At 47.2% G+C, this 23,621-nt stretch overlaps 1 pseudogene; it reads right to left on the bottom strand.

The window, feature by feature from the left end:
* LOC139381788 (E3 ubiquitin-protein ligase pellino homolog 1-like) overlaps nt 1–20,763 on the bottom strand; it is a 44,397-nt pseudogene extending 23,634 nt beyond the window's left edge.
* Between the last annotated feature and the right edge of the window lie 2,858 nt (nt 20,764–23,621).

Here is a 23,621-nt window from a genome sequence, read left to right as displayed (position 1 = left end):
CAACCTCTCACTTTCGTTTATTAAAAAATATAGTGATAAATTTAAAAAAAGTATACCATTTTCATTTAGGGACAAAAAAAAATTGACAGCTGTGCCATATGACTCCAAAATAGTTGGGAAGAGATTTTCAATGTACTGATTCCATGGCACATGGTTGGTTGGTTTATTTATTTATATATATATATATATATATATATAGGGGGTACAACCATCGCAGTTCTGCATAGTTCGTTTTGGTACGGTCCATGTAGCTTGTTTTTGGTCACAAGTTCAGGAATGGCTGAAGAATTGCAACATTTAACTGGAGCCAATTCTGCAAATAGCACTGCTGGGTGATTTAAAAAGTCATAGTCCATCGATCAATAATATAATAATACTCTTAGCAAAAATGTTTCTTTCATTTACAATCAGTAAAATCTATGAGAATAGAAAGGTTCAGAACATTGGTGAAATATCACACCACAGGCAAATAGAAATCAAAACTGGATGGTGTTCAGAGATAGATGGGAGGGGTTGAGGGGAGCTGGAGGATGGGACTGGGTGGTGTTCAGAGATAGATGGGAGGGGTTGAGGGTAGTTGAAGGATGGGACTGGATGGTGTTCAGAGATATATGGGAGGGGTTGAGGGTAGCTGGAGGATGGGACTGGGTGGTGTTCAGAGATATATGGGAGGGGTTGAGGGTAGTTGAAGGATGGGACTGGATGGTGTTCAGAGATAGATGGGAGGGGTTGAGGGGAGCTGGAGGATGGGACTGGATGGTGTTCAGAGATAGATGGGAAGGGTTGAGGGGAGCTGAAGGATGGGACTGGGTGGTGTTCAGAGATAGATGGGAGGGGTTGAGGGGAGCTGAAGGATGGGACTGGGTGGTGTTCAGAGATAGATGGGAGGGGTTGAGGGGAGCTGGAGGATGGGACTGGGTGGTGTTCAGAGATAGATGGGAAGGGTTGAGGGTAGCTGAAGGATGGGACTGGATGGTGTTCAGAGATATATGGGAAGGGTTGAGGGGAGCTGGAGGATGGGACTGGGTGGTGTTCAGAGATATATGGGAGGGGTTGAGGGGAGCTGAAGGATGGGACTGGGTGGTGTTCAGAGATATATGGGAAGGGTTGAGGGTAGTTGAAGGATGGGACTGGGTGGTGTTCAGAGATATATGGGAAGGGTTGAGGGTAGTTGAAGGATGGGACTGGATGGTGTTCAGAGATATATGGGAAGGGTTGAGGGTAGTTGAAGGATGGGACTGGATGGTGTTCAGAGATATATGGGAAGGGTTGAGGGTAGTTGAAGGATGGGACTGGGTGGTGTTCAGAGATATATGGGAAGGGTTGAGGGTAGTTGAAGGATGGGACTGGGTGGTGTTCAGAGATATATGGGAAGGGTTGAGGGTAGTTGAAGGATGGGACTGGGTGGTGTTCAGAGATATATGGGAAGGGTTGAGGGTAGTTGAAGGATGGGACTGGATGGTGTTCAGAGATATATGGGAAGGGTTGAGGGTAGTTGAAGGATGGGACTGGATGGTGTTCAGAGATATATGGGAAGGGTTGAGGGTAGTTGAAGGATGGGACTGGATGGTGTTCAGAGATAGATGGGAGGGGTTGAGGGGAGCTGGAGGATGGGACTGGATGGTGTTCAGAGATATATGGGAAGGGTTGAGGGGAGCTGGAGGATGGGACTGGATGGTGTTCAGAGATATATGGGAAGGGTTGAGGGGAGCTGGAGGATGGGACTGGATGGTGTTCAGAGATATATGGGAAGGGTTGAGGGTAGTTGAAGGATGGGACTGGGTGGTGTTCAGAGATATATGGGAAGGGTTGAGGGTAGTTGAAGGATGGGACTGGGTGGTGTTCAGAGATAGATGGGAAGGGTTGAGGGTAGCTGGAGGATGGGACTGGGTGGTGTTCAGAGATATATGGGAAGGGTTGAGGGTAGTTGAAGGATGGGACTGGGTGGTGTTCAGAGATATATGGGAAGGGTTGAGGGTAGTTGAAGGATGGGACTGGGTGGTGTTCAGAGATATATGGGAAGGGTTGAGGGGAGCTGAAGGATGGGACTGGGTGGTGTTCAGAGATATATGGGAAGGGTTGAGGGTAGTTGAAGGATGGGACTGGATGGTGTTCAGAGATATATGGGAAGGGTTGAGGGTAGTTGAAGGATGGGACTGGGTGGTGTTCAGAGATATATGGGAAGGGTTGAGGGTAGTTGAAGGATGGGACTGGGTGGTGTTCAGAGATAGATGGGAAGGGTTGAGGGTAGTTGAAGGATGGGACTGGGTGGTGTTCAGAGATGTATGGGAAGGGTTGAGGGTAGTTGAAGGATGGGACTGGGTGGTGTTCAGAGATATATGGGAAGGGTTGAGGGTAGTTGAAGGATGGGACTGGGTGGTGTTCAGAGATATATGGGAAGGGTTGAGGGTAGTTGAAGGATGGGACTGGGTGGTGTTCAGAGATATATGGGAAGGGTTGAGGGGAGCTGAAGGATGGGACTGGATGGTGTTCAGAGATAGATGGGAGGGGAGCTGAAGGATGGGACTGGATGGTGTTCAGAGATAGATGGGAAGGGTTGAGGGTAGTTGAAGGATGGGACTGGGTGGTGTTCAGAGATATATGGGAAGGGTTGAGGGTAGTTGAAGGATGGGACTGGGTGGTGTTCAGAGATATATGGGAAGGGTTGAGGGTAGTTGAAGGATGGGACTGTGATCCATACTGTGTCTGTAAAATGGATATAGTATGTATAAGCTGGAAGTCTAAGTGTTGTCCATTAGTTTACTCCAATTAGGGAGGGATGGTAGGGTTAGGGGAAAATACATGTTTAAAAAAAAAAATATATATATATATATATATATATATATATATATATATATATATATATATATATATATATATATATATATATATATATATATATATATATATATATAAATAATTGATATATTTACCAAAAAATAAGAGGGATTTTTTAAATTATTTTTTTATTTAACTAGGCAAGTCCGTTAAGAACAAATTCGTATTTACAATGACGGCCTACCGGGGAACAGTGGGTTAAACCCCCCAAAAAAGAGACTCCATGCACAGCAAGTGAAATAAGAGTTCACTAATGCAATGCAAGATGAAATTAAAACGACAGAAGACAGCAGCAGTGTGAAACCACAGCTCAGTTCCAACAGTATACAGCCACGAGGCTCTGGATAACATTCTACCCTTGATGGCTTTTACAGAGAAAGTAGGAAAACAACGGCTTTGTACAACTCCCAAGAATTCCTTTCATGGTTTTCCCAAATGGTATCTAGACTGGCGCATGATGCAGAGGTTTTTAAAGTGGTGGGAAGAGGGGTAACTACTTCTATGATACTCAAACAAATATTGTACCCCCATTCTAACCTCTCACCATTACCAATAATAGGGGAGGTTAGCATTCTATATCATAACCCCAAGACATTCTAACCTCTCACCATTACCAATAACAGGGGAGGTTAGCATTCTATATCATAACCCCAAGACATTCTAACCTCTCACCATTACCAATAATAGGGGAGGTTAGCATTCTATATCATAACCCCAAGACATTCTAACCTCTCACCATTACCAATAACAGGGGAGGTTAGCATTCTATATCATAACCCCAAGACATTCTAACCTCTCACCATTACCAATAACAGGGGAGGTTAGCCTTCTATATCATAACCCCAAGACATTCTAACCTCTCACCATTACCAATAACAGGGGAGGTTAGCATTCTATATCATAACCCCAAGACATTCTAACCTCTCACCATCACCAATAACAGGGGAGGTTAGCATTCTATATCATAACCCCAAGACATTCTAACCTCTCACCATTACCAATAACAGGGGAGGGGAGGTTAGCATTTAGCATGGGGGGGGGGGGGGGGGTGACATTGATGCCTATAATTTTCTCACTCATCATTCAAAATCATGGTAGCATCCACATCAATAGAAGTGTTCAGAAACATATTTTATTCTTATTTACAAGAAAAGTGACTCCAAAAATGACACAATATATTATTTATCGTTCACTTCTATTGGGTACAACAGACCCTGAAACAACCAAAAACTGTAAATGCATCCAACAGGTTTGTAGTCACAAGCTTGATGTGATCACTGTGTGCTCGGATTATGGGACCAAACAGTAAACGTTTGACTACTTTTTAAGTCAATTTGTCCAAACACTTATGAACCTTCAAATGACAGCTTCGAATAGATACAAAGGTGCATTCATTTCTAATAGATATAAAGGTGCTTTCATTTCTAATAGATATATAGGTGCTTTCATTTCTAATAGATATATAAAGGTGCTTTCATTTCTAATAGATATATAAAGGTGCTTTCATTTCTAATAGATATAAAGGTGCTTTCATTTCTAATAGATATAAAGGTGCTTTCATTTCTAATAGATATATAAAGGTGCTTTCATTTCTAATAGATATAAAGGTGCTTTCATTTCTAATAGATATATAAAGGTGCTTTCATTTCTAATAGATATAAAGGTGCTTTCATTTCTAATAGATATAAAGGTGCTTTCATTTCTAATAGATATAAAGGTGCTTTCATTTCTAATAGATATAAAGGTGCTTTCATTTCTAATAGATATAAAGGTGCTTTCATTTCTAATAGATATAAAGGTGCTTTCATTTCTAATAGATATAAAGGTGCTTTCATTTCTAATAGATATAAAGGTGCTTTCACGGTAAAACATATGTATGAAAATAACCTCAAATAAAAGGTGACGTTCTGTTCTGTCGCCTCGTATGAAACATTTGATCTCAAATCCAAAATGCTGGAGTACAGAGACAAAATAAAACGTTTAAGCTTCATTGTCCAAATAAATAGGCATGAGCGCGGCTGTTGCTTACGCCCTGCGTCCGGTCCGGACTCCTGAGTGTGTTGGTTGTTGCTGACGCCCTGCGTCCGGTCCGGACTCCTGAGTGTGTTGGTTGTTGCTGACGCCCTGCGTCCGGTCCGGACTCCTGAGTGTGTTGGTTGTTGCTGACGCCCTGCGTCCGGTCTGGTCTCCTGAGTGTGTTGGTTGTTGCTGACGCCCTGCGTCCGGTCTGGACTCCTGAGTGTGTTGGTTGTTGCTGACGCCCTGCGTGCTTTCACGGTAAAACATATGTATGAAAATAACCTCAAATAAAAGGTGACGTTCTGTTCTGTCGCCTCGTATGAAACATTTGATCTCAAATCCAAAATGCTGGAGTACAGAGACAAAATAAAACGTTTAAGCTTCATTGTCCAAATAAATAGGCATGAGCGCGGCTGTTGCTTACGCCCTGCGTCCGGTCCGGACTCCTGAGTGTGTTGGTTGTTGCTGACGCCCTGCGTCCGGTCCGGACTCCTGAGTGTGTTGGTTGTTGCTGACGCCCTGCGTCCGGTCCGGACTCCTGAGTGTGTTGGTTGTTGCTGACGCCCTGCGTCCGGTCTGGTCTCCTGAGTGTGTTGGTTGTTGCTGACGCCCTGCGTCCGGTCTGGACTCCTGAGTGTGTTGGTTGTTGCTGACGCCCTGCGTCCGGTCCGGACTCCTGAGTGTGTTGGTTGTTGCTGACACCCTGCGTCCGGTCTGGACTCCTGAGTGTGTTGGTTGTTGCTGACGCCCTGCGTCCGGTCCGGACTCCTGAGTGTGTTGGTTGTTGCTGACGCCCTGCGTCCGGTCTGAGTGTGTTGGTTGTTGCTGACGCCCTGCGTCCGGTCTGGACTCCTGAGTGTGTTGGTTGTTGCTGACGCCCTGCGTCCGGTCTGAGTGTGTTGGTTGTTGCTGACGCCCTGCGTCCGGTCTGGACTCCTGAGTGTGTTGGTTGTTGCTGACGCCCTGCGTCCGGTCTGGACTCCTGAGTGTGTTGGTTGTTGCTGACGCCCGGTCTGGACTCCTGAGTGTGTTGGTTGTTGCTGACGCCCTGCGTCCGGTCCGGTCTCCTGAGTGTGTTGGTTGTTGCTGACGCCCTGCGTCCGGTCCGGACTCCTGAGTGTGTTGGTTGTTGCTGACGCCTGGTCTGGACTCCTGAGTGTGTTGGTTGTTGCTGACGCCCTGCGTCCGGTCCGGTCTCCTGAGTGTGTTGGTTGTTGCTGACGCCCTGCGTCCGGTCCGGACTCCTGAGTGTGTTGGTTGTTGCTGACGCCCTGCGTCCGGTCCGGACTCCTGAGTGTGTTGGTTGTTGCTGACGCCCTGCGTCCGGTCCGGTCTCCTGAGTGTGTTGGTTGTTGCTGACGCCCTGCGTCCGGTCTGAGTGTGTTGGTTGTTGCTGACGCCCTGCGTCCGGTCCGGTCTCCTGAGTGTGTTGGTTGTTGCTTACGCCCTGCGTCCGGTCTGAGTGTGTTGGTTGTTGCTGACGCCCTGCGTCCGGTCCGGACTCCTGAGTGTGTTGGTTGTTGCTGACGCCCTGCGTCCGGTCTGAGTGTGTTGGTTGTTGCTTACGCCCTGCGTACGGTCTGGACTCCTGAGTGTGTTGGTTGTTGCTGACGCCCTGCGTCCGGTCTGGACTCCTGAGTGTGTTGGTTGTTGCTGACGCCCTGCGTCCGGTCCGGACTCCTGAGTGTGTTGGTTGTTGCTGACGCCCTGCGTCCGGTCCGGACTCCTGAGTGTGTTGGTTGTTGCTGACGCCCTGCGTCCGGTCCGGACTCCTGAGTGTGTTGGTTGTTGCTGACGCCCGGTCTGGTCTCCTGAGTGTGTTGGTTGTTGCTGACGCCCGATCTGGTCTCCTGAGTGTGTTGGTTGTTGCTGACGCCCTGCGTCCGGTCCGGTCTCCTGAGTGTGTTGGTTGTTGCTGACGCCCTGCGTCCGGTCTGGACTCCTGAGTGTGTTGGTTGTTGCTGACGCCCTGCGTCCGGTCCGGTCTCCTGAGTGTGTTGGTTGCTGCTGACGCCCTGCGTCCGGTCCGGTCTCCTGAGTGTGTTGGTTGTTGCTGACGCCCTGCGTCCGGTCCGGTCTCCTGAGTGTGTTGGTTGCTGCTGACGCCCTGCGTCCGATCCGGACTCCTGAGTGTGTTGGTTGTTGCTGACGCCCTGCGTCCGGTCTGAGTGTGTTGGTTGTTGCTGACGCCCTGCGTCCGGTCTGGACTCCTGAGTGTGTTGGTTGTTGCTGACGCCCTGCGTCCGGTCTGAGTGTGTTGGTTGTTGCTGACGCCCTGCGTCCGGTCTGGACTCCTGAGTGTGTTGGTTGTTGCTGACGCCCTGCGTCCGGTCTGGACTCCTGAGTGTGTTGGTTGTTGCTGACGCCCGGTCTGGTCTCCTGAGTGTGTTGGTTGTTGCTGACGCCCTGCGTCCGGTCCGGTCTCCTGAGTGTGTTGGTTGTTGCTGACGCCCTGCGTCCGGTCCGGACTCCTGAGTGTGTTGGTTGTTGCTGACGCCTTGCGTCCGGTCCGGACTCCTGAGTGTGTTGGTTGTTGCTGACGCCCGGTCTGGACTCCTGAGTGTGTTGGTTGTTGCTGACGCCCTGCATCCGGTCTGGACTCCTGAGTGTGTTGGTTGTTGCTGACGCCCTGCGTCCGGTCCGGTCTCCTGAGTGTGTTGGTTGTTGCTTACGCCCTGCGTCCGGTCTGAGTGTGTTGGTTGTTGCTGACGCCCTGCGTCCGGTCTGGACTCCTGACTGTGTTGGTTGTTGCTGACGCCCTGCGTCCGGTCTGAGTGTGTTGGTTGTTGCTGACGCCCTGCGTCCGGTCTGGACTCCTGAGTGTGTTGGTTGTTGCTGACGCCCTGCGTCCGGTCTGGACTCCTGAGTGTGTTGGTTGTTGCTGACGCCCGGTCTGGACTCCTGAGTGTGTTGGTTGTTGCTGACGCCCTGCGTCCGGTCCGGACTCCTGAGTGTGTTGGTTGTTGCTGACGCCCTGCGTCCGGTCCGGTCTCCTGAGTGTGTTGGTTGTTGCTTACGCCCTGCGTCCGGTCTGAGTGTGTTGGTTGTTGCTGACGCCCTGCGTCCGGTCTGGACTCCTGAGTGTGTTGGTTGTTGCTGACGCCCTGCGTCCGGTCCGGACTCCTGAGTGTGTTGGTTGTTGCTGACGCCCTGCGTCCGGTCTGAGTGTGTTGGTTGTTGCTTACGCCCTGCGTCCGGTCCGGTCTCCTGAGTGTGTTGGTTGTTGCTTACGCCCTGCGTCCGGTCCGGACTCCTGAGTGTGTTGGTTGTTGCTGACGCCCTGCGTCCGGTCCGGACTCCTGAGTGTGTTGGTTGTTGCTGACGCCCTGCGTCCGGTCCGGACTCCTGAGTGTGTTGGTTGTTGCTGACGCCCTGCGTCCGGTCCGGACTCCTGAGTGTGTTGGTTGTTGCTGACGCCCGGTCTGGTCTCCTGAGTGTGTTGGTTGTTGCTGACGCCCGGTCTGGTCTCCTGAGTGTGTTGGTTGTTGCTGACGCCCTGCGTCCGGTCCGGTCTCCTGAGTGTGTTGGTTGTTGCTGACGCCCTGCGTCCGGTCTGGACTCCTGAGTGTGTTGGTTGTTGCTGACGCCCTGCGTCCGGTCCGGACTCCTGAGTGTGTTGGTTGTTGCTGACGCCCTGCGTCCGGTCCGGACTCCTGAGTGTGTTGGTTGTTGCTGACGCCCGGTCTGGTCTCCTGAGTGTGTTGGTTGTTGCTGATGCCCGGTCTGGTCTCCTGAGTGTGTTGGTTGCTGCTGACGCCCTGTGTCCGGTCCGGACTCCTGAGTGTGTTGGTTGTTGCTGACGCCCTGCGTCCGGTCCGGTCTCCTGAGTGTGTTGGTTGTTGCTTACGCCCGGTCTGGACTCCTGAGTGTGTTGGTTGTTGCTGACGCCCTGCGTCCGGTCCGGTCTCCTGAGTGTGTTGGTTGTTGCTTACGCCCTGCGTCCGGTCTGGACTCCTGAGTGTGTTGGTTGTTGCTGACGCCCTGCGTCCGGTCTGGACTCCTGAGTGTGTTGGTTGTTGCTGACGCCCTGCGTCCGGTCTGGACTCCTGAGTGTGTTGGTTGTTGCTTACGCCCGGTCTGGACTCCTGAGTGTGTTGGTTGCATGGAGGGATCAGAGGAGGAGGATTGGTTTGCACATGCTGAAGATTACAAGTCTGATGACCAGGTAATCGATCTGAGGGGACTCTCGGGAAAGGAGATCGACACTAACGATACCTCTCACAGTCTCTCTTTCCCTCCCGCTCACAGACTCCCCGTCTTTGCCTCCCTCCCTCATTCTTCCTGTGTAACCCATCTAATCGATGAGCAGGAATGTGTAAAATATCAAAAGAGAGGGAAGGAGAAGAGAGGAGGAATCATATCTCAGTCACCTGGGATTTGGGAGGGAAATCGTGTTCCAGACAGGGAGAGGGGATGTGTGTAGGCTACCTGGGATTTGGGAGGTTCCAGACAGGGAGAAGGGATGTGTGTAGGCTACCTGGGATTTGGGAGGGAAATCGTGTTGAAGACAGGGAGAGGGGATGTGTGTAGGCTACCTGGGATTTGGGAGGGAAATCGTGTTGCAGACAGGGAGAGGGGATGTGTGTAGGCTACCTGGGATTTGGGAGGTTCCAGACAGGGAGAAGGGATGTGTGTAGGCTACCTGGGATTTGGGAGGGAAATCGTGTTGAAGACAGGGAGAGGGGATGTGTGTAGGCTACCTGGGATTTGGGAGGGAAATCGTGTTGAAGACAGGGAGAGGGGATGTGTGTAGGCTACCTGGGATTTGGGAGGGAAATCGTGTTGCATACAGGGAGAGGGGATGTGTGTAGGCTACCTGGGATTTGGGAGGTTCCAGTCAGGGAGAGGGGATGTGTGCAGGCTACCTGGGATTTGGGAGGTTCCAGTCAGGGAGAGGGGACCTGACTGGAGAGGGGACCAAAAAAGCCGATACCGATTAATCAGCAGATTATTTAAAAACATTTTTTTGTAAATAATGGTAATTATAACAATACTGAATGAACACTTATTTTAACTTAATATAATACATCAACAAAATAAATAATGAAACGTGTTCAATTTGGTTTAAATAATGCAAATACAAAGTATTGGAGAAAGTAAAAGTGCAATATGTGCTATGTAAGAAAGCTAACGTTTCAGTTCCTTGCTCAGAACATGAGAACATATGAAAGCTGGTGGTTCCTTTTAACATGAGTCTTCAATTTCCCCAGGTAAGAAGTTTTAGGTTGTAGTTATTATAGGAATTATAGGACTATTTCCCTCTATACCATTTGTATTTCATATACCTTTGACTATTGGATGTTCTTATAGGCACTTTAGTATTGCCAGTGTAATAGTATAGCTTCCGTCCCTCTCCTCGCTCCTCCCTGGGCTTGAACCAGCAACACAACGACAACAGCCACCATCGAAGCAGCGTTACCCATGCAGAGCAAGGGAAACAACCACCCCAAGGCTCAGAGCGAGTGACGTTTGAAACGCTATTAGCGCGCCAACTAGCTAGCCATTTCCCTTCGGTTACACCAGCCTCATCTCAAGAGTTGATAGGCTTGAAGTCATAAACAGAGCAACAACGAAGAGCTGCTGGCAAAACGCACGAAAGTGCTGTTTGAATGAATGTTTACGCGCCTGATTCTGCCTACCACTGCTCAGTCAGATACTTAGATACTTGTATGCTCAGTCAGATTATATGCAACGCGGGACACGCTAGATAATATCTAGTAATATCATCAACCATGTGTAGTTAACTAGTGATTATGATTGATTGTTTTTTTATAAGATAAGTTTAATGCTAGCTAGCAACTTACCTTGGCTTACTGCATTCGTGTAACAGGCAGTCTCCTTGTGGAGTGCAACGAGAGAGAGGTTGGTCGTTATTGCGTTGGACTAGTTAACTGTAAGGTTGCAAGATTAGATCCCCCCCGAGCTGACAGGGTGACAATCTGTCGTTCAGGGGCAGAACAAGGCAGTTAACCCACTGTTCCTAGGCCGTCATTGAAAGTAAGCATGTGTTCTTAACTGACTTGCCTAGTTAAATAAAAGGTATAAAAAAATATATATATAAAAATATATTTAAAAAAAAATCGGCGCCCAAAAATACCGATTTCCGATTGTTATGAAAACTTGAAATCGGCTCTAATTAATCGGCTATTCCGATTAATCGGTCGACCTCTAGTCAGGATGCCAGGATGCCATCAGGGTGATTAGATATCTGTTGACAAAACAAGTACCTGTCCGGTCAATCTCACTTTTAAAAGTTAATATTCTGTTAACTCATACCCAAATAATGTTGTTGACTCATTCTATACTCAGGTGGCCAAAGCATAAATTGGAGAAAACAAACAAACACATAAAAAAACCACCTCACAAATTGTATCTCAAACAGAACGTTAAAAAATGCTTGCTACTTCCTCATAGAATGCAGTCAGGATGAGGATGAGATGGCCAATCAGCAGTCTACTCGCATGAATATTTTTAATGACCGGTATACACCAACACCAGTGTGTTGTTGGGGTTCACCCAACCCATACCAACTAGGGACCTCAAGATACCATATTATACAAAATATTTAAAAAAATCACCTTTATTTAACCAGGTTGGCAAGTTGAGAACAAGTTCTCATTTACAATTGCGACCTGGCCAAGATAAAGCAAAGCAGTTCGACACAAACAACAACACAGAGTGACACATGGAGTAAAACAAACATACAGTCAATAATACAGTAGAAAAATAAGTATGTATACAATGTGAGCAAATGAGGTGAGATAAGGGAGGTAAAGGCAAAAAAAAAAGGCCATGGTGGCAAAGTAAATACAATATAGCAAGTAAAACACAGGAATGGTAGATTTGCAGTGGAAGATTGAGCAAAGGAAAAATAATGGGGTGCAAAGGAGCTAAATAAATAAATACAGTAGGGGAAGAGGTAGTTGTTTGAGCTAAATTATAGATGGGCTATGTACAGGTGCAGTAATCTGTGAGCTACTCTGACAGTTGGTGCTTAAAGCTAGTGAGGGAGATAAGTGTTTCCAGTTTCAGAGATTTTTGTAGTTCGTTCCAGTCATTGGCAGCAGAGAACTGGAAGGAGAGGCGGCCAAAGGAAGAATTGGTTTTGGGGGTGACCAGAGAGAAATACCTGCTGGAGCGCGTGCTACAGGTGGGTGCTGCTATGGTGACCAGCGAGCTGAGATAAGGGGGGACTTTACCTAGCAGGGTCTTGTAGATGACCTAGAGCCAGTGGGTTTGGCGACGAGTATGAAGCGAGGGCCAGCCAACGAGAGCGTACAGGTCACAGTGGTGGGTAGTATATGGGGCTTTGGTGACAAAACGGATGGCACTGTGATATCATCATAATGAGGCGTCGATACAATTCGAAACTGCGATTTTATTGCAATTTGATGTTGAAACGTATTGCTCACTATATGACTGCTTCAGAGAGACAGAGAGAGCATGAGAAAACACGTGTTGATCAATCAGGGAAATAATAGTGCTGAAAACATGTTGGCTGACTATTTAAAAAGAGGATGGACAACAGGCTATAGACAACTTTCCAGAACACGACACACTGCCGTCACACACAGATGCACGCGGCTGTAAGGAAGCCATCGCACTCTGCACCCATTCAACATAGAAATAATAAAAACATAAATCTTAGGCTAAACAAAATAACTTACGCTTACAATGATGTTTTGATTCTTGCTTGAACAGTCGCTAAGATTATATTCGGTTGTGATCTTTTGCAAAATAACTGTTTTGGATGCAGAAGTTGTTAGCTAGAATGCTAACGCTCATTGATATAGGCTGTAGCAAAAACTAGCCAAAGAGCCATTTTACTGGTTGAAGTGATTTTTTGTTTTGTTTGGTGAGTATGTGTGTGCCTGTCTGTGTGATGTCCCTGAGTATCCGAAACAAGAAGTGAATACAGGCGCCATTTAATGAGACAGGAAGTTAGATAGCCTCAAACACTTGCGCACATAAACCAGCCAAACTGTCAGAAGACTGGAGTACAAACCAGCCTAACTGTCAGAAGACTGGAGTACAAACCAGCCTAACTGTCAGAAGACTGGAGTACAAACCAGCCTAACTGTCAGAGGACTGGAGTACAAACCAGCCTAACTGTCAGAAGACTGGAGTACAAACCAGCCTAACTGTCAGAAGACTGGAGTACAAACCAGCCTAACTGTCAGAAGACTGGAGTACAAACCAGCCTAACTGTCAGAAGACTGGAGTACAAACCAGCCTAACTGTCAGAAGACTGGAGTACAAACCAGCCTTACTGTCAGAAGACTGGAGCACAAACCAGCCTAACTGTCAGAAGACTGGAGCACAAACCAGCCTAACAGTCAGAAGACTGGAGCACAAACCAGCCTAACAGTCAGAAGACTGGAGCACAAACCAGCCTAACTGTCAGAAGACTGGAGCACAAACCAGCCTAACAGTCAGAAGACTGGAGCACAAACCAGCCTAACAGTCAGAAGACTGGAGCACAAACCAGCCTAACAGTCAGAAGATTGGAGCACAAACCAGCCTAACTGTCAGAAGACTGGAGTACAAACCAGCCTAACTGTCAGAAGACTGGAGCACAAACCAGCCTAACTGTCAGAAGACTGGAGCACAAACCAGCCTAACAGTCAGAAGACTGGAGCACAAACCAGCCTAACTGTCAGAAGACTGGAGTACAAACCAGCCTAACTGTCAGAAGACTGGAGTACAAACCAGCCTAACTGTCAGAAGACTGGAGTACAAACCAGCCTAACAGTCAGAAGACTGGAGTACACACCAGCCTAACTGTCAGAAGACTGGAGCACAAACCAGACTAACTGTCAGAAGACTGGAATACTACAAACCAGCCTAACTGTCAGAAGACTGGAGTACAAACCAGCCTAACTGTCAGAAGACTGGAGTACAAACCAGCCTAACTGTCAGAAGACTGGAGTACAAACCAGCCTAACAGTCAGAAGACTGGAGCACAAACCAGCCTAACTGTCAGAAGACTGGAGCACAAACCAGCCTAACTGTCAGAAGACTGGAGCACAAACCAGCCTAACTGTCAGAAGACTGGAGCACAAACCAGCCTAACTGTCAGAAGACTGGAGCACAAACCAGCCTAACTGTCAGAAGACTGGAGTACAAACCAGCCTAACTGTCAGAAGACTGGAGCACAAACCAGCCTAACTGTCAGAAGACTGGAGCACAAACCAGCCTAACTGTCAGAAGACTGGAGCACAAACCAGCCTAACTGTCAGAAGACTGGAGTACAAACCAGCCTAAATGTCAGAAGACTGGAGTACAAACCAGCCTAACTGTCAGAAGACTGGAGTACAAACCAGCCTAACTGTCAGAAGACTGGAGTACAAACCAGCCTAACTGTCAGAAGACTGGAGTACAAACCAGCCTAACTGTCAGAAGACTGGAGTACAAACCAGCCTAACTGTCAGAAGACTGGAGTACTACAAACCTCACAAGAACAACACTCAATACATTTGATGTTCTAATCTTCTTGTTACATAGCCTAGCCTACGTGTAGGCCTACGTAATAGACAGACACTGGTATGGTGCTGAAGACAGCATAGTAAAGATGAGGTGAAAAAGTGGTGAAGTGTCCCTTTTAACCAACACAGACAGTGGAATCTACCAGTGGGCACCCAGTGAGTACAAAGGATGAGATGCATTGTTGTGGGCGAGTCTAGATGGCGTAGTTCGCCTCCAGACATGGGAACATGCAGTTTATTATATTTATGTCATTTTCCTCTGGCTGATGTCATGTGGTGGTTTGTCTGATACTGCTGTGCTGATGCTGCTATCCTGGTCTCTCTGGAAACAGAGATGTTAATCTCAACAAAACTAACCTAATTAAAAAGGTTCAACATCAGTAGACGTGGCCAACTCAACTCAGAACATTCTCCCACACAGCCACCAACTTGTCTAAGGGAAATGTATCAGAACAGGTCCATTGTAACCATTGCTAAGCACCTGACCTAAAAAAAAAAATGGTTTCCTGAATGTAGGTGAATGTATGAAAATTGAATGACGCTTTTCACAATTTAAAACATTTCTCAGGCTTTCAATCAATCTCTGTGTCTGTCTGTGTGTGTGATTGCCAGAATCTTCCTCATCCTCGGATCTATGATCTACCAATGTAGTGCTGGTTGTTGTTGTTGTGTTTGAGATAACCCCCATCTATCTGTCATCTTTCTGAGCAGGTTGAAATACTTCTCCTCAGTATTAAATTAGCTTGGTTAAATAAACCATTCTCCAGCTGGACCCGCTTGCCAAGAGAATCTGGAACCAATCGGTGCCATTCCCACGACAACTGGGTCATCCGTGGCAGCTGAGGTCCTGGATGACTGGACGTTTGCCCATTGGGGGAAATGGACTGACTGACCACAGTAAGTAAGTAGCCTTGCATGAGCCTTGGCTTGTACGATCCGGAGCCCATTTCCTGTTCCTGTAGTGAGGCAGCTTGATGTTCAAGTACACCCCCTGGACAGGACACTAGTCTATCACCTCAGTACACCCCCTGGACAGGACACTAGTCTATCACCTCAGTACACCCCCTGGACAGGACACTAGTCTATCACCTCAGTACACCCCCTGGACAGGACACTAGTCTATCACCTCAGTACACCCCCTGGACAGGACACTAGTCTATCACCTCAGTACACCCCCTGGACAGGACACTAGTCTATCACCTCAGTACACCCCCTGGACAGGACACTAGTCTATCACCTCAGTACACCCCCTGGACAGGACACTAGTCTATCACCTCAGTACACCCCCTGGACAGGACACTAGTCTATCACCTCAGTACACCCCCTGGACAGGACACTAGTCTATCACCTCAGTACACCCCCTGGACAGGACACTAGTCTATCACCTCAGTACACCCCGTGGACAGGAAACTAGTCTATCACAGGGCCTTCACCCCTTAATGCTGAGTGCCAAGCAGTAACAGACTGACCACAGAGGAGGGAGTCAAATGACCTAGACATTATCACAAGGTCTAATTCACTGAACAGGGGGTGAACTTCACTAGTGGTTGGTTCCCAAATGCCTTTCAGACATTTATAAAACACACTCCAGATATCTGAAACTAGGGTTGCAAAATTCATGGTACTTTCAATAAATTCCCTGGTTTTCCAGAAATCCTTGTTGGAAGATTCACGGAATCGGAAGGGAATAAGAGGGAAATCCGGAAACGGGATTTCTGGAAAACCAGGGAATTTATTGAACTTTCCCAGAATCCTATTCAATAGCCTATAAGAGTAACAGGAGAAAGACTTCCAATAGCTGACATGTTTCTTTGGACTACTCAAAGGCAGAGGTTGACTAAATCTTAGACACTGTATTCCATAGAATGGAAACGTGGGCTGTAGCCTACCTGAACTCGTATTCAGAGCAATGTTTCTATCCACTCAGCCAAGTCACATGCTGTAATGGACCTGAAACGCATGAAAACTACACAACGCAGTGTAGGTCAATGTAATTAGGTACAGAGACCCCCGCCTTCCATCTTCAAAGGCCATCTGGCACCGATTATACAGCCCCACCCTACCACCACCCTGTGTGTGTGTGTGTGTGTGTGTGGCCGCATTAACAGTAAATGATTGTCACTAGGTAGGTAATCCCCATCAAACACACCCAGGGGAAGGGAGAGAGGGGCCTAGAGAGAGAGAGAGAGAGAGAGAGGGGGGTGTACTGACTCCAGTAGGCAGTACTGGGATGTAGGCTACTGGTGACAGATGGAGAGACTGGGAGATGGAGAGGAGGGGAGGCGTTCAAGTTACAGGCTCATCAATAATTCACTGAGGTGAACACAGTCCGACCGCGGACAGACGACAAACAACACACACACACACACACACATCGCATGCACTCAAAACCACATGGACACACTCACACCCTGCCTAGGTACTACTTCCTGCCAGTAGAAAACACACTGTGTGACCTTCCCAGAAACCAACCAACCGTTCCAGTGACCAGCAGCTTGGGGAAAGTGTGGCTCACTTGACTCACTTTGCACAGGAAGACAGCAGGGAGGGGGGCTGACCTGATGGGGGCAGACTGATCATAAATCTGTGCCTAAAGCACAGCCTGTACTGGCAGCAGCAGCCCCTGAGAGAGATGGAGGAGAGACTGGGGGATATGGGAAGGAGAGAACTACGACCAGCCCTCCTCTCTAACCCTAACTACTTCTACCAGCCCTCCTCTCTAACCCCAACTACTACTCCCAGTCATCCTCTCTAACCCCAACTACTACTACTCCCAGCCCTCCTCTCTAACCCTAACTACTACTACTCCCAGCCCTCCTCTCTAACCCTAACTACTACTCCCAGCCCTCCTCTCTAACCCCAACTACTACTCCCAGCCCTCCTCTCTAACCCTAACTACTACTCCCAGCCCTCCTCTCTAACCCTAACTACTACTACCAGCCCTCCTCTCTAACCCTAACTACTACTACCAGCCCTCCTCTCTAACCCTAACTACTACTACCAGCCCTCCTCTCTAACCCTAACTACTACTCCCAGCCCTCCTCTCTAACCCTAACTACTACTCCCACCACCCAGCTCTTTGTTTTTCACTTTCCAAATCTGAGGGGTCAAAGACAACATCATAAATGTTGTGTTCACAATACAAACTACTTAATTTCAGTAAGGCTAACCTTATTGGAGTTGAGTGAAGTTGTTCCTAAATGCTGATTTTGGGACAGTTTAGCATCCCCCCTAATGGTTTTAGTTAGCATTGGGGGAGGGAAAGCTGATCCTAGATCTGTACCTTGGGCGCCCGAGTGGCGCAGCGGCTAAGACACTGCATCTCAGTGTTAGAGGCATCACTAGGGACACCCTGGTTCGAATCCAGGCTGTATCACAACCGGCCGTGGTTGGGAGTCCCATAGGGCAGCGCACAACTTGCCCAGCGCCGTTCGGATTTGGTCGGTGTAGGCCGTCACTGTAAATAAGTATATGTTCTTAACTGACTTGCCTAGTTAAATAAAGGTTAAATAATATATATAAAACCCAGGGGAAACTTCACAGGAGCAGCATTTGTAATGTTGTGAACTGCTAGACTAAAAGGTAGAGCTTCAGAACACAAACAGACTTAGTTGTTTTTTCCCTGTTAAATATTTCTCCAGTCAGGTGCAGAAGCAAACTGCCCCCGTGTCCAGATTTGACATTTTCTTTCAGCTGTTGGCAGGTCCTTCCATGTATGAATGACCTCATGTGCGTAATTAAGACCGAGAGAGATGGAGAAGTAGGGAAAGAGAGAAGCAGAGAGGGTGAGGGACTGTTTGGAATATACCTAAAGAATTAGAAGGGAAGAAGTAGAGAGAGAGAGAGAGAGAGAGAGAGAGAGAGAGAGAGAGAGAGAGAGAGAGAGAGAGAGAGAGAGAGAGAGAGAGAGAGAGAGAGAGAGAGAGAGAGAGAGAGAGAGAGAGAGAGAGAGAGAGAGAGAGAGAGAGAGAGAGAGAGAGAGAGAGAGAGAGAGAGAGAGAGAGAGAGAGAGAGAGAGAGAGAGAGAGAGAGAGAGAGAGAGAGAGAGAGAGAGAGAGAGAGAGAGAGAGAGAGAGAGAGAGAGAGAGAGAGAGAGAGACTGTTTGGAATATACCTAAAGAATTAGAAGGGAAGAAGTAGAGAGAGACAGAGACTGATATAGACTCGAGGTGTAGAGACTAAGAAAGAGAGACCAACAGTCAATCTGCGCCCAGCAATTTGGAAAAAGGTCTGATGATGTTTTACCAGGCCTTTGTCTTTCTATCCCCACTAACAGAAACGACAGTAAAAACATACCCACTGTCTGACCCACTTTCCATGACAAACCCTGGTAATCCTCCATCTCACATGCACAAACCCAGCACACTGAATGGAGCGAATAAGCTGAACTGAAGAGTAGTGTGCCAAGCTTCACATACACACTGCAGAGTGTAGCCTACAGCCTAGCCTAAGCTGCTCAGATGTCCCTAGCCTCATACACGCACAGTTACGACCCGGGGAACTTACCCAGGCCTGTCATTCAGAGTACAGACTCATAAGCTTACAGTATGCACAAACGTAAGCAAAAAAACACACACGTACACACCCACAGTTATGACCTGGGGAACTACCCAGGCATTCCATTCAGAGTCCAGGCACATACAGAGTGCACACACACAGGCCAAAACACACAGGCCTACAGTGTGTTAACACAAACACACAGTACCAAGCCTCATGACGCAACAGCTCCAGAGAACAGCACACATCACGTACACACAGACACAGAAGACCTGCTGGATAGGTGGGGGTTCCTACAGACACTCTGGATAGGTGGGGGTTCCTACAGACACTCTGGATAGGTGGGGGTTCCTACAGACACTCTGGATAGGTGGGGGTTCCTACAGACACTCTGGATAGGTGGGCGTTCCTACAGACACTCTGGATAGGTGGGCGTTCCTACAGACACTCTGGATAGGTGGGGGTTCCTACAGACCTACAGATTCAATAGAAGACAGACCCCCCCCAGACCCTCTGGAGTGGGACAGACCCCCCCCCTTCAGACCCTCTGGAGTGGGACAGACCCCCCCCCAGACCCTCTGGAGTGGGAAGGGGTGTGTGTATTACTATCCTTGAGGGTAATGGAAATGCCCAAAAGTCCCCACTGGGATAGTAAAACAAGTCCCCACTGGGATAGTAAAACAAGTCCCCACTAGGATAGTAAAACAAGGCACATTATCCCTAGTGGGGACATTTCCCACATCCCCAGAAGGACAAACGCTATTTTAAGTTTAGGGGTTCGGTTTTGTGTTTTAGTTACAACTAGGGCTAAGTTCAGGAGTCAGGTTAAGGCTAGGTACCCACAAGGATAGTAAAACATATGGTGGTGGTGGTGGTGTGTGTGTGTGTGTACATCCACAAGGTTAAAAACAAAACATATTCTGACCAAAAATCAGTTTGTAAACAACATGTTTACCCGTGGCAATGCAATGACGACAACGTTTGTAACTAAACAATAGCTGAGTGGCAAGTCAAATCACCATTCGAGCTATTGATCAGCTAAGAGATAAGATAATTGGAAAGGGGGAACCGAATGATTGATACGACAACGGGACATGGATGTCAAAAAGGCGGATCCAAGTCATCGCCAGACCGGACCAACAAAGGCAGAAGCAGGGCTAGCCAACAGATCAGATGCTTGAACGAGGGAATGATATCCCACTCCAACTTGACATGCAAAACCTAGTTTGTTGGTTAGCTCAGTTGGTAGACAAAGCCGGAATAGTGCGTTCGATTCCCGGGACCACCATGCGTAAAAACGTAAGGATTTATGACTAAATAGCTTTGGATACATTACAATGACCCAAAAATAAATAGTTATGATTAACGTTAAGAGAAGATTTGGTTATAGCCTAAATTATGACCATTATTAGTTAGCTAGGTTTTTGAGAGGAATAACCAGCTACTGTAACGTTAACGTTACCTGGCACATCTCTCCACCAGCAAGCAATCATATTAGCTAGCTAGCCTACTGTCCCTTATGTTAGCTAGCCAGCGGGTTCACAAAGGAAAACAGGAGATTGTCAACTGATTGGCAAGCTAATATGGTTAGTTATCTTGTGTAAATGAGAGGAAGGTTATTGTTAGGTAGTTTTACTTACAGCGGAGTCGATGCGCTCCTCCTGCCGAGACACACCGCTCAGTGAGCGGGTGACAACCATCTACCACCCGCCGCTTCAGACCAAGTTCGTTGAGTTAGCTTGTTTACCAGCTAACAAAGGCAATTTGTCAACAAATATCAATGTTTGATACAAAAAAAGTCAGAATGGCCAATCATACGACGCTTTCGTGTTGGCTTTCTTCCTGTATAAAGTTACATTCCCCCAAATGTTGTTTTTTAATGCTTCGCTCCGTGCGGACAGCAGAATAATATGTTGGAGGTGTGTTGAACATAAACAGAGACGTCTCGTTTTGAATTGTAGCTAACTCCGATCCGAGAAAAACCTGCCGCGTATGATGCGAAAGGGATTGTGGATATCGTAGTTGAGCTCTCGACCTAACAAGGCACCGCAGAGTATCTAAACCTGTCATTGAAGCCACCATGCAAGTACTTGTTTTGAAATGTGACGTGCAAGTTGTTTATATATTATGCATTCATGTGGTAGTCTACAGAGCATGTAATAAAACTGAGTAAAACCACGCAGTCCGTCAAAGAAGACGACAAAGCATGTACCCTCTTAGGCCTAACTCCCACCTATCTGAGATACCTACTGCAGCCCTCTGGTCCCCAAAGCACACGCATCCCTGCGTTGCTCCTCTTTTCAGCTCTCTGCAGCTAGCGACTGGAACGAGCTGCCAAAAACACTGGACAGTTGTATCTCTTCATTCAAAGACTCAATCATGGACACTCTTAGTGACAGTTGGACTGCTCCACGTGATGCATTGTTGTCTCTACCTTCTTGCCCTTTGTGCTGTTGTCTGTGCCCAATCATGTTTGTACCATGTTTTGTGGTGCTACCATGTTGTTGTCATGTTGTGTTGCTATCATGCTGTGCTATCATGTTGTGTTGCTACCATGCTGTGTTGTCATGTTGTGTTGCTACCATGCTGTGTTGTCATGTTGTGTTGCTACCATGCTGTGTTGTCATGTTGTGTTGTCATGTTGTGTTCCTACCATGCTGTGTTGTCATGTTGTGTTCCTACCATGCTGTGTTGTCATGTGTTGCTACCATGCTGTGTTGTCATGTTGTGTTGTCATGTTGTGTTCCTACCATGCTGTGTTGTCATGTTGTGTTGCTACCATGCTGTGTTGTCATGTTGTGTTGTCATGTTGTGTTCCTACCATGCTGTGTTGTCATGTTGTGTTGCTACCATGCTGTGTTGTCATGTTGTGTTGCTACCATGCTGTGTTGTCATGTTGTGTTGCTACCATGCTGTGTTGTCATGTTGTGTTGTCATGTTGTGTTCCTACCATGCTGTGTTGTCATGTTGTGTTCCTACCATGCTGTGTTGTCATGTTGTGTTCCTACCATGCTGTGTTGTCATGTGTTGCTACCATGCTGTGTTGTCATGTTGTGTTGTCATGTTGTGTTCCTACCATGCTGTGTTGTCATGTTGTGTTGCTACCATGCTGTGTTGTCATGTTGTGTTGTCATGTTGTGTTCCTACCATGCTGTGTTGTCATGTTGTGTTCCTACCATGCTGTGTTGTCATGTGTTGCTACCATGCTGTGTTGTCATGTTGTGTTGTCATGTTGTGTTCCTACCATGCTGTGTTGTCATGTTGTGTTGCTACCATGCTGTGTTGTCATGTTGTGTTGTCATGTTGTGTTCCTACCATGCTGTGTTGTCATGTTGTGTTGCTACCATGCTGTGTTGTCATGTTGTGTTGCTACCATGCTGTGTTGTCATGTTGTGTTGCTACCATGCTGTGTTGTCATGTTGTGTTGTCATGTTGTGTTCCTACCATGCTGTGTTGTCATGTTGTGTTCCTACCATGCTGTGTTGTCATGTGTTGCTACCATGCTGTGTTGTCATGTTGTGTTCCTACCATGCTGTGTTGTCATGTTGTGTTGTCATGTTGTGTTGCTACCATGCTGTGTTGTCATGTGTTGTTATCATGCTATGTTGTTGTCTAAGGTCTCTCTTTATGCAGTGTTGTCTCTCTTGTCGTGATGTGTATTTTGTCCTATATTTTTTCTTTTTAACACCAACCACAGGAGGTATTTTGGTAGGCCGTCATTGTAAATAAGGATTTGTTCTTAACTGACTTGCCTAGTTAAGTAAAAGTTTAAAAAAAAGCAGAAAAGGGCAATATAATATTGCTCATTCAGGTGAACCTAGTAATTTACTGGTCTTATGTCAATCAAACCGTATGTAACAAGGCAGGAACCAAAGTGTTGGTCAGTGTTTCCCAAGGGACGCTACTTACTGGGGAGCATTTAAAATGGTATTAAACCACACCCCATGAACTTGTGCAGATGAACGTTTTTGTGATGTGTCGTCCATGCTGAATGGTTGCTATGTACATTTATGTTGTGGGGTGTGGTCCTGTGTTCTGAGATGGTATGTTTCTTTGTCAGTGCTTGTTCGTAGTGAGCCGTAGGCGCTTGAACATTAGGTCATGTTTCTGTGGATAGATCCTAGCTATCAAACCCTAGGCAGAAAGAATTCTTCCTTCTCCCTACAGTTTTCAGCAGTCAACTTCGCTCGCGAACTACAATCCCGATGCTGTTGAGAAATGTCAATAATCATTGCTTGCGATACTGCTTTTCGAAACATATGGCCCTTTTCATCAGCGATAAATCATCTTTTAACTAAAAATGATACTTACTGCAACAGTTTTGCACAGATCCACACAGCTATGGGTGCCTCCAACCTGAACCATTCTCCAGTTAACACTTACACACAGGTGTTCGGAGCACACTAGATAGCACTAATTTTAGCACAGGTGGTCGCCTCAGTCTTCCGTCTGTTTTCCATAAACAAGCACTGTAACATGGAGATATGTGTGGAAGCACTAACCCTAATCCTATGAGGGCGTGTATCAATTGAACCTTTTTTATTTTTTTTAAAATAAATTCTCACTGATATAAAAGATAAGGCCCTTATGCAAGAGTATAAGGACTTTATGGGTTGACTGGCCCTCCACTGTTGTGCCGGGCTGAACAACATCTACCTGTGACCATATGCATGATACAGAACTCCCTACCTTATTGCTGAGGTATAGATCTTGGGTTCGATAGATCCCAGCCCGTTATATAATCTCGCTCTACTCCAGACCTTCATGCCACACATTGTATAT

Source organism: Oncorhynchus clarkii, chromosome 23 (assembly GCF_045791955.1).
Source record: "Oncorhynchus clarkii lewisi isolate Uvic-CL-2024 chromosome 23, UVic_Ocla_1.0, whole genome shotgun sequence".
NCBI lineage: Eukaryota > Metazoa > Chordata > Actinopteri > Salmoniformes > Salmonidae > Oncorhynchus > Oncorhynchus clarkii.
The sequence above is the reverse complement of the archived record's forward strand: the minus strand, read 5'-3'. Positions and strand labels throughout refer to the sequence as shown.